Below are 10,137 nucleotides of genomic sequence, written 5' to 3' on the forward strand. Positions count from 1 at the left end.
TGTGAAGAACGGGGAATGTTTGTGCACTGTCGATGGATGGAACACACATTGCGCACCCACTGTGGATAACAGTATAAAGGTTCCTCAAAAACCTAAAGATAGAACTACCATATGATTCAGTAATCCCTCTGCTGGGTAAACATCCAAGGAAAAGGCAATCGGTATGTTGAAGAGATCCCTGCACTTCCACGTTCATTGTAGCACTGTTCACAATAGCCAAGGGAATCAACCTGTGTTCATCAATAGGTGAATGAATAAAGGAAATGTGGTATGCATACACAATGGAGTACTATTCAGCCACAAAAAAAGAATGAAATCCTGTCATTTGCAGCAACACAGATGGAACTGGAGGTCATTATGGTAATTGAAATAAGCCAGGCACAGAAAGACAAATATAGCATGTTGTCACTCATATGTGCAAGCTAGAAAAAGTTGACCTCATGGAGGTAGAGAGTAGAATGATAGTTATTAGGGACTGGGAAGGGTAGAGGGGAGAAGGGGATGAAGAGAGGTTGGTTAATGAATACAAACATAGAGTTAGATAGAAGGAATATGTTCTAGGGTTTGATAGCACAGTAGGGCGACTATAGTTAACAATGATATATTGTATATTTCAAAATAGCTAGAAGAGAAGAAATGGAATGTTCTCGACACAAAGAAGTGATACATGTTTGAGGTCTTGGATATCCCAATTACCCTGACTTAATATGCATTGTATGCAAGTATCAAAATATTACATGTCCTCCATAAATATGTACAACTACTACATATCAGTTTAAAAATAGATGACAGCCAAGGAAGAAGGGCCTCCAGAGAGCCCAATGGGCCAGGACTGTGGGAGTAAATGAGCTTCCTGAGGTTACCTGAACCTTGGTGTGTCCATCTGTGAGTAGGCCCCTTTCCTGAAGAAAGAATGGAGACTGAAGGGTCCGTGCTGCTCCAGGTGATGCCGATAGGGCCTGGCGGGGCAGCACTGGCCACCCTCCCCTCACTTTCTGCTGGCACCATGCTGACTCAGCCGCAGGTCTGCAGCCAGGACACTGGGCCCTTGGGAGTCTCTGAGAAGCAGTCATTGGTCTTTCAGCTCATTACGAGCCAATGGCTGGCATGCTTGTCTCGTGGAAATAATTTCTTTATTCCCAATGCCCCAGTTTTCTGATAGCTTAACCACACGGATGGGTGTTCCTTTTTTTCTCCTGGACAGACGATGGCATCCTAGCACTTCCTTAGCATACAAAGCACCCGCAGCATCTTCCCTTGTTTGACTGAATCAGACATGCTGGAAGAGTCTGAGGTTCAGGGTTTTGCTTCCAGTCCTGGATGAAACAGATGAACGCCATAATCCCCGTATTTCCTAAAAGGGAGACATGAAAATCTTGCGTGTATACTAAAAAGTGTTCCCATCTCATTGAAATTCAGGCTTGAACTATCCACCCTGAACACGTCCAGAAGCCCTTTCTCAAATTCTGGAAGCAGTGATCTCGGGAGAGAAGTTTTCCATCTGTCTCCTTACGATGCTAAGCTGTTAGTGCAGTTCATTATTTATGACATCTCCTGCTTTACGGTAAGCCATGATTTTCTTTTTTGCCACGTATTAAGAATTCAGTCGGGTTGGTATAAAAATAGGGTTGTTATCTGCGTCTCCAGACTGACTTTTTGAACAGTATATTTTTGGGGGTTAGGGGGGTGGTTATAATTATTCCCAAACTACTTTCATTCTTATCCAGTACTTAATATTGACTTTGGTTATTCACAATAATGCTGCTTCTTATCAGGTGTGTGTGGCCGGAGTGGCAGTAAGGAGACACGTCTTCCGAGGCCCTGCATGTGTCTGTAGGGCTGGAGGACACTCGCTCCCAGAGGCAGAGATGACATGGGAGAATGTCAGCATATCAAGGCACAGCATCTCACAGTCACAGCAAATCCACAGTCTCCGAAGAGGCAGTATGTGGCATGTGCTTTTAAAATACAAACGAACAGACACAACAACTGGCATTCCAAACATCTCCTGGTCCTCCAGGGCAGATGGTGCCAAGGCAATGATGTATTCATCAGAGCTGAGCTCCCCAGGCTCACGTGGGGAAGAGAGCTGGGCTTTGGACTCTAACTCCCTCTTTTCCATCAGGGTTCAGCTCCCCCTTTTCAGCCCGGGCCGTCTGCTGGCTAATGCACGGAGGGAATCCTGGTCTACCAGCCTGCAGGGACATAGCTGAGTGCACCACCCTGGGGCAGGAAGGCAGTCCTGCACACGACAGCCCCAGGACAGACAGAAGGAGGAAGGCACTGACACCACGGCCCCCTCATTCCCCCAGTCCAGTTGTTATTGTCAACTCTCTTCTTGGTAACCCCTGACCCCTCATGTCCTGCCCACAGAGGCTCAGGGGTGGCGAAATTGCCTCAAAGGATGGTTATTTTAGTGCAACAGAATCAGATGATTTTCCACTCAGCATCTTGTTTGTAGAAATATCCTATTAGACACAGAAAGGAAAAGATCCGTATCTTTCACGCCATAATTAAAATATCACTTGTCTCAATGAAACATTATCTAGATTATCCCACAGAACAGTGTTGCTTACAACAGTGACTATAAATGTGATGCTGCCAGCTAGAACACTATGGAAAATGTTAGTTACTGCACCATCTCCTGCAGTTGTTCTTTTGATGTGCTGGCTTGGAATAAACAGACTTATCTTTCCTGTCATACAACACTGTCTTTAATTTAATGGAGATGTTATTAAGATAAAATCTCTATTCAATTCCATATTGTACCATATTAACACACACAATTAGTAATGCATTATCAGTTATGAAGAAAGATGATGACTGCTTTTAAGCTAAATTACCTTTATCACGGTAGCACATGAAAGAAGCGACAAATATTTATCCGAGTGTATGTTAATTCTTATTTAATTTTAACGCTGTTTTTATCAACCAAATTAACCAATGAATTTTATTAAAGGGAATGTTATTATAGAAAAGAGCTTCCAATACTCCCTTCCATCTGTTTTTATTTATATAATTTTGATGGTTCCTTTTTCTCTTTCATTTCATTTCTAATTAAGAGGAACACGTGGAAAATTGAACATTTGGGCTTAATTTTAACAGAATTTGGAATAATTAGAAGTGTGTTCTTGTTAATGTAAAGATTGTCAGTGTTGGGTTTGCAGGGCTTACGTCTGTGCATTTAAACTCCCTCCCACAAGGCGTCTTGCTCAGTACATCTCAAGGGGTGATGGGGGCATTGTAACATGGATAAATAATCTCACCTGGGTGATTTTACACTTAGAAAAGCCAAGCAATTCCTTTTTACAGTTTTAGAAATGCAATAATTTTTAGTACAAAGAGGTAGAATGTGAGAGCAAGACGCATCTTACAATTCAGGTTGGAGCACTCTCCTCCGCAATATATAAATCTTGCTTCCCTTGGCCCCGGAATCACCAGGAACTTGCAATGTGTGATTCTAATTGTGAACGGCACGTACAGATGGGAGAGACTGAAATCAAGGAAAGCTCTCCTCCTCGGACTGTGACTTTTTTTGACTTAAACTTTCTTGACCTTTTTTTCTCCCAAGGTGAGACGTCAAGTATAGTAGCAATGTCATTAGGAATGAATGTACCCTCAGGTAACAATCTGCAATCAGAAGGGACATACTTATTCTATCTTAGGGCATGTTCAAATTTGAATTACGCTAGTTTTGTCTTTTTGTTTTTGAGACAGGGTCTCACTCTGTCACCCAGGCTGGAATGCAGTGGCACCATCCTGGCTCACTGCAGCCTTGACCTCCTAGGCTCAAGCAATCCTCCTACATCAGCCCCCCAGGTAGCTGGGACTACAGGCATGCGGCTAGCATGCCCGGCTAATTTTTAAATTGTTTATAGACATGGAGTCCCACTATGTTGCCCAGGCTGGTCTGGAACTCCTGGTCTCAAATGATCCTCCCCCCTCAGCCTCCCAAAGTGCTACAATTACAGGCGTGAGTTATGGCGCCCCAGCCTATGCTAGGTTTCTTTTTTTTTTTTTTTTTTGAGACAGAGTCTCGCTCTGTGGCCCAGGCTGGAGTGCAGTGGCGCAATCTCGGCTCACTGCAAGCTCCGCCTCCTGTGTTCACGCCATTCTCTTGCCTCAGCCTCCTGAGTAGCTGGGACTACAGGTGCCCGCCACCATGCCCGGCTAATTTTTTGTATTTTTAGTAGAGATGGAGTTTCACGGTGGTCTCGATCTCCTGACATCGTGATCTGCCCACCTCGGCCTCCCAAAGTGCTGGGATTACAGGCTTGAGCCACCGCGCCCGGCCCTGTGCTGGGTTTTTTATTTGGTCTTTGGAAACCTTCAGAGAGACAGAACTTATTCCCATCTTTCATTACTTTTAGGAAGGAAACCACAGAGACTGCGCAACTTGAGAGAGGCCTCTAGGTACCGTCAATAAGCAGATGGCCCTGAAGGCCCTTGTTAATGCGGGTGGCACAGCTGGCGTCTCCCACAGCCATTTCACATGCGCCCCACTCTCCACACAGAGGCAGTCCAGCTTTGGCTGTCTCAGACACGTCTTCACATGGATCTGACGGCAAGTGTGCAAAACATAAAGACACCATCCCGTGAGCCTGGCAGGCCCTCACATCGGCCCAAGCTGACCGGAGCTCACACTAAAGGTCACATCCTGCTGTAAGAGCCAGGCTCAGGAAGACTGTGGTGAAAGCGCATTGTGGTTTAGTTAACAGTGAACGGAGTGGTTTGCATTTCCTGTCATCCATATTTCATGTGCTACAGTTGAAAGCTGCAGAGCAGGACACCTGGAACCTCCCAGTCTTCATGCTGACACTTGATGCGTGACCTTGAGCAAGTCACTGGTCTCTCTAAGCCGCAGTTCCTTGTCTGTAAAATGGAGCGAATACCTGTTTAATCTATCAAGTGCAATAAATCACACAAATTCTCCTCACGCTCAGGATCTTTTAAAGAGAGAAAAAATAACACAAAATTGTTTTTAAATAGTTGAAAACGTGACACAGTGCAAACTATCATTATCATTATGCTTTTAATTGAAATCTGAGTCATTTTTTTATTTCTTCTAAGCCAAAAAAAAAATCTGAACACTTTCCTGAAAAATAAATTGGAAAATGTCCGTGGCTGGCTGATAAGAAACCACTTCCAATTCCAGACATACCGAAAATGGCATCTCGGAAAATCCAGCTCTGGTTTGGATGCGAAGGGCATTTAGCATTTTATAAACTTGAAAACAGCCAAGGCGTGTTTCATCAAGTTGGAAACAATAGTTTGCATTTAGTCCGTATGTGTCAATCTTCAAGTTGCAACTTGCTAGTCAGACTGGTAGTGTCATTAATACCGTTGAGCGATGATAGCCATCTGAAAGCTGGGTTAGAATGGACAGGCTTACGGAATTTTATAGAAGCCCTAAATGACAATCTAATGCATCCAAAGCCTCTATATCCCCGATGTAAACCAGCACTTCACAGCTATGGAAGACTTATAAAATTCCGAGCCTGGCAATTTATACTTAATCTCTCTAAAAAGCACGTGTTCAGGGCAGGCCCCCACTCTGTGAGATGGCATTTGAGCACCAACACCTCTGCTATATAAAACACCTTATCAGTAGTAAATATATTAATTTGACCCCAAGGGAGAGAAGGTGAGAGCAAATCAGCCGCAGCAAGCCATTTACATTCTTTATTTCTGCAGATGAATTCTCCATCTATTTTCATCTTGTAATCAGGCACTTGCCAAATACACAAGAATTTCATTTTCTATCTCCACAGCATATGTGTCTCCTTACTTTGATATGTCCTGTTTTTAGGAAGTAGAGATGTTTTAAAATTGTATTTCAAACAGGAAAAAAATCAGTCTCCATATAATTAGTGAATGTAACCAGATTATTTGCAATCAACATATACTTAATGCCTTATTACCCTAATGGAAGTTATTGTAAGTGATGATAAAATTGGCAGAAATAAGTTATGCTAAGTGATGATAAAATTGGTATTATTAAGTGATGAAAACCTTTTACCTTCCGCTGTTTTTTTTTTTTTTTTTTTTTTTTTTTTTTTTTTTTTTTTTTTTTTTTCCCCATCTCTAATCTACCCAAATTCATCTTTAATGAGAGAACCTGGAGGACGCATTTATGGTACTTAGGCCAACAAGGAAAATACGGCAGTTTTTACGCACAGCCAGAACACATAAGCCAGTCTCCAACCTCAGAGGGCGGAGGCGAAATGGACAGTTGGAAAAGCTCTCAACCTATTGTTTGTAAGCTTTATATGTTCTTGCCTATTGGTGCATTCCTTTGTGTTCCTAATCTGTCGTTTCCCTCTTGACCAGTGACTCCCAGTCTTTGTGTCGGAGAAGAAATCAGAAACAAAATGATTATTCTGCAGGCGGAAGAAACACAAATAGAAAGGTATGTGCTGGCCAGGTGTGGTGGCTCGCACCTATAATCCCAGCACTTTGGGAAGCCGAGGTGAGCAGATCACTTGAGGTCAGGAGTTTGAGACCAGCCTGGCCAACATGGCAAAACCCTGTCTCTACTAAAAATACAAAAAATTAGCTGGGCGTGGTGGCACACACCTGTTATCCCAGCTACTTGGGAGGCTGAGGTATGGGAATCCCTTGAACCTGGGAGGCAGGAGGTTGCAGTGAGCCAAGATCGTGTCACTGCACTCCAGCCTGGGAGATAGAGCGAGACTCTGTCTCCAAAAAATAAATAAATAATAAAATAAAGAAAAGAAAAGAAAGGTTTGCGCCACGTAAATGAGAGAGGTCCTTGGAGCCGGGAGGGTGGGCTTCTTAGCCTCGGTGCTAGGAGCTAGGAATGGGTAACAACTGAAATTTCACTCTCCTTGACAGGTATCAGGTCACCCGCTCGCACTTGACTGATACTTGTGGGACACCTTGGCTCTCTTTAGGAACACATCTTTGACAACCTGAAGGAGAAAAAAAAGGAAACGTGGATTTCTAAGTTGGCTGTAACTGACTCCAGCTTTCCTGCTAAAAGCTCTAATGATGTCTTCCTGTCAGTGTGAGTGAGGTTGATGAAGCAGATGGGAACCTGTTTTCACGGGTGAATGAATGGCAAATCGCTGCAGAAGGGCAGGGTTGGCCTGCAGTTCCTAGGTCATAATGCTCTCAAAAGAAACAAAGCCGTGTATTTCCATTGCTCTCCCCCCCGCCCCACCCCCAGGATATAAGCTCTGTGCAGATGGGCACTTTGGCTTGTTCGTTCAACCACTTTCTCCTCAGCACCTAGGACAGGTTTGAAGGAGCTCTGCCATACTTGGGGGATGAGGACACACATGATGATGACCATCACCCAGGTTTGAAAAGAGGAACTGAAGGAGTTAATGATCCCTTACTTCCAAACCTTCTCATCTTTCCAGAACCTCCCTTTCTGCCTCAGTTTCCTCTCTCTTTCCAGAGGCTGGCATTTGGAAGCCCTGGGTCTTTTTGATTCTTCCTCCACTGCTCGCCACGTTCCATTCATTGGCAAATCATGTCCTTTCTAATCTACAGTGTCCTTTGCATTCCCTCTGCCAGGTACAGGGCTGGACCCTCTTGCCTAGGCAGCTACTGCAGCTTCCTCTCCAGTCTCCCTGCCTCTACAGTGCATCCTGCAGTCTAGGGCCAGGTTGGTCTTCCTCAAGGACATCTGTGGTCATTTTCTGTATGCCCAGGAATTTGCAGAAGCTTCCTACTGTTCCAGGCATGAAGTGCAGTTCCCTCGTACAGGCATGTAAGGCCCCCAGGATGGAGCCCAAAGTCACTTTCTTGGCCTTGCCCTCTCTGGATACATGATATTTGGATAGGGCTTCTTTGATGCTGGGTACATTTTCATGTGGCTGTTTTGAAATGTAGGTTTTAGTATTGTTCCAGTGCGGTGAGGCCTAGAGATCAGGAGATGACAACCATTGCAAAGATAGTTTGTTACTCACAGTTCCCGAGAAGTGAGGACAGGCCATGCCACGCAGGACCACATGGGAAGCACCAGGGGCTGTCGGGAGGTAGAGCGAATGAGGCGGAAACATGGGTGAGAGCCTTTATTGTGGTTTCTGCAGGAAGGAAAGGACAAGGCAGGGTAGGCAGGCTTAGGATCGGCTGGTCTGAATCATTCCAGTGGGCTCTGGGGTGTCGATGCCTTCCAGGGTTGTCTGGTACTTGGCCTTGGGTGATTATAACCTACTGGCATAGTAAAGGCAAGTCACTTACTATCTCTAGGATTTGGCTAGCCCTGGAAGGGGCAGTCTCTCCTGAGTCAAGCAGGGCCCCAAGATGTCAAAGCACCAGGAAATATGGACAAGAAAAAGCATGATTAATACAATGGTCTTGAAACCCCCTCAAATTATTAGACTATTAAATAACGCCTCAACTAGTCTCACCCCATCCCTGGGCTTCCCCCACTCTAAGATTCACTCCAACGCAGACGCTGCCCATACTCCTACCTCCAGCTCCGTACTCGCCCTTAATTTGCTGGAAAATGCTCAACAATGATGGGAAATTGGACTTGAGCTCTTTGTGTTTGCTCTCTGGGGAACCGCTGATCCTTACATTTAGATGTACCCCACGCCTCGGCCTCAGCACGGATGGCCACTTCTGTGTCTGAAAGCCTGTTGTGGTCCATTTCCTTTACAATTGGCTATTAAGAATCCAAACCAGTCATCTGTTCAGCTAGGCATTTGCCATTTGCCAATTCGTAACACTTAAAATAGTCATCTCAAACTATTCTGTTAATTTTTAATAGGCTCTGTCTGTGCAACTGGATGCTGATTCCTGAGAGCAGCCTCTCTGCTCAGCCTCCCAATTATTGAAGAACTTGGCCAAGCCCCTGAAGGCTTTTTTTCCATCTCATAGCCTTTTATTCCAGTTTTAGGATAACATAAATTCCACCTGATTACTCACTTCCCTGTTTTGTCCACACTTAGTCATTAATCAGTTCTATTAAAAATGGTGGCTGACTCAACTTGCCATTTATGTAAAAGCAGTTAACCTTCAGAATTTGTTTGAGAAGAACCCTCTTTTGAAAATCATTTTATTTCACATTTCTTGCTGGAAAACACATGTGGGTAATGAACACAGAGATGAGAATAGGAGACTATAATTTCTTATATATTTCTCAATATCTTTCTTTAAAAGAAATATGTTATTACCTTCTTAATCTATTAAGAATTATTTACTGTATTATAGTAACTTCGAAAAACACTATATATATATGCAACAGGTTAAGAATACTTATTTAAAACTATAATTAAGGTATATCCCCTAATCTGACAATAAATGAAATAGTAGATGTTAAAAAATGCTTTTGTGGTTAAATTTTTCTCCTCCAAATTTCTTTTATGCTGGAGGATTTGGAAAAAAGCTCTCAAGGAATAATTTTGTTGTCTGCTATTCATTATGGCCGTGTTTTTAGTACTCTATATTTTTTATCTATACCTAGATGCATATATAAGAATAAAGGACATCCAACTTTGATTGGCTAATTGCATGTGAAATAGTGAATCCTGTAGGACACAATCACTTGCAAAACTTGTAGGATCAGCTAATGCCAAATTTGCCCATCAGTGAAGATGATTAACATGGAGCCAAGCTTGCCTGAGTGGGTGATAATACAACTTTGGACACTGTGCTAGCTAAATATTTTTATGTAGATTTTCTCATTCAATCTTTAGAATATGCTTAGGAGGCAGATACTGTGATGTTTTCCATTTGGCCAATGAGAAAACTGAGCAGAGGCCTAGGGAGCCAGGTCCCTGACTCTGCCTTGGGTTCAGGCTGCTCTCTGCTGGGCCACCTCCCTTACCACACCGAGGGCCAGTGTATTGATCCATTCTTCCACGGCTGCAAAGAAACACCTGAGACTGGGTAATTTATAAAGAAAAGAGGTGTACATGGCTCACCATTCTGCAGGCTGTACAGGAAGCATGGCGGCATCTGCCTAGCCTCTGGGGAGTCCTCAGGAAACTTACAATCATGGCAGAAGGCAAAGGGAAGCCGGCACCTCACATGGCCAGAGCAGGAGGAAGAGGCTAGGTGTCACACACTTTTAAATGACCAGCTGTCATGAGAACTCACCATCATGATGACAGCACCAAGTGGGGGATGGTGTTAAACCATGAGAAACTGCCCCCATGGGCC

At 43.8% G+C, this 10,137-nt stretch overlaps 1 long non-coding RNA gene across 2 annotated transcripts; it reads left to right on the top strand.

Annotated features, from left to right (window-relative positions):
* The first annotated feature begins 343 nt into the window (after positions 1-343).
* LOC116270330 lies at positions 344-9,931 on the top strand. Of its 2 annotated transcripts, none has more exons than XR_004178367.1 (3): positions 344-1,564; positions 4,371-6,409; positions 6,856-9,931. It is a non-coding gene; the product is annotated as an uncharacterized LOC116270330 (long non-coding RNA). The 2 variants fall into 2 exon arrangements; XR_004178368.1 differs by having other exon boundaries at positions 345-1,564; positions 6,331-6,409.
* Positions 9,932-10,137: the final 206 nt, after the last annotated feature.

The sequence above is a fragment of the Papio anubis genome, chromosome 14 (assembly GCF_008728515.1).
Source record: "Papio anubis isolate 15944 chromosome 14, Panubis1.0, whole genome shotgun sequence".
Lineage (NCBI taxonomy): Eukaryota > Metazoa > Chordata > Mammalia > Primates > Cercopithecidae > Papio > Papio anubis.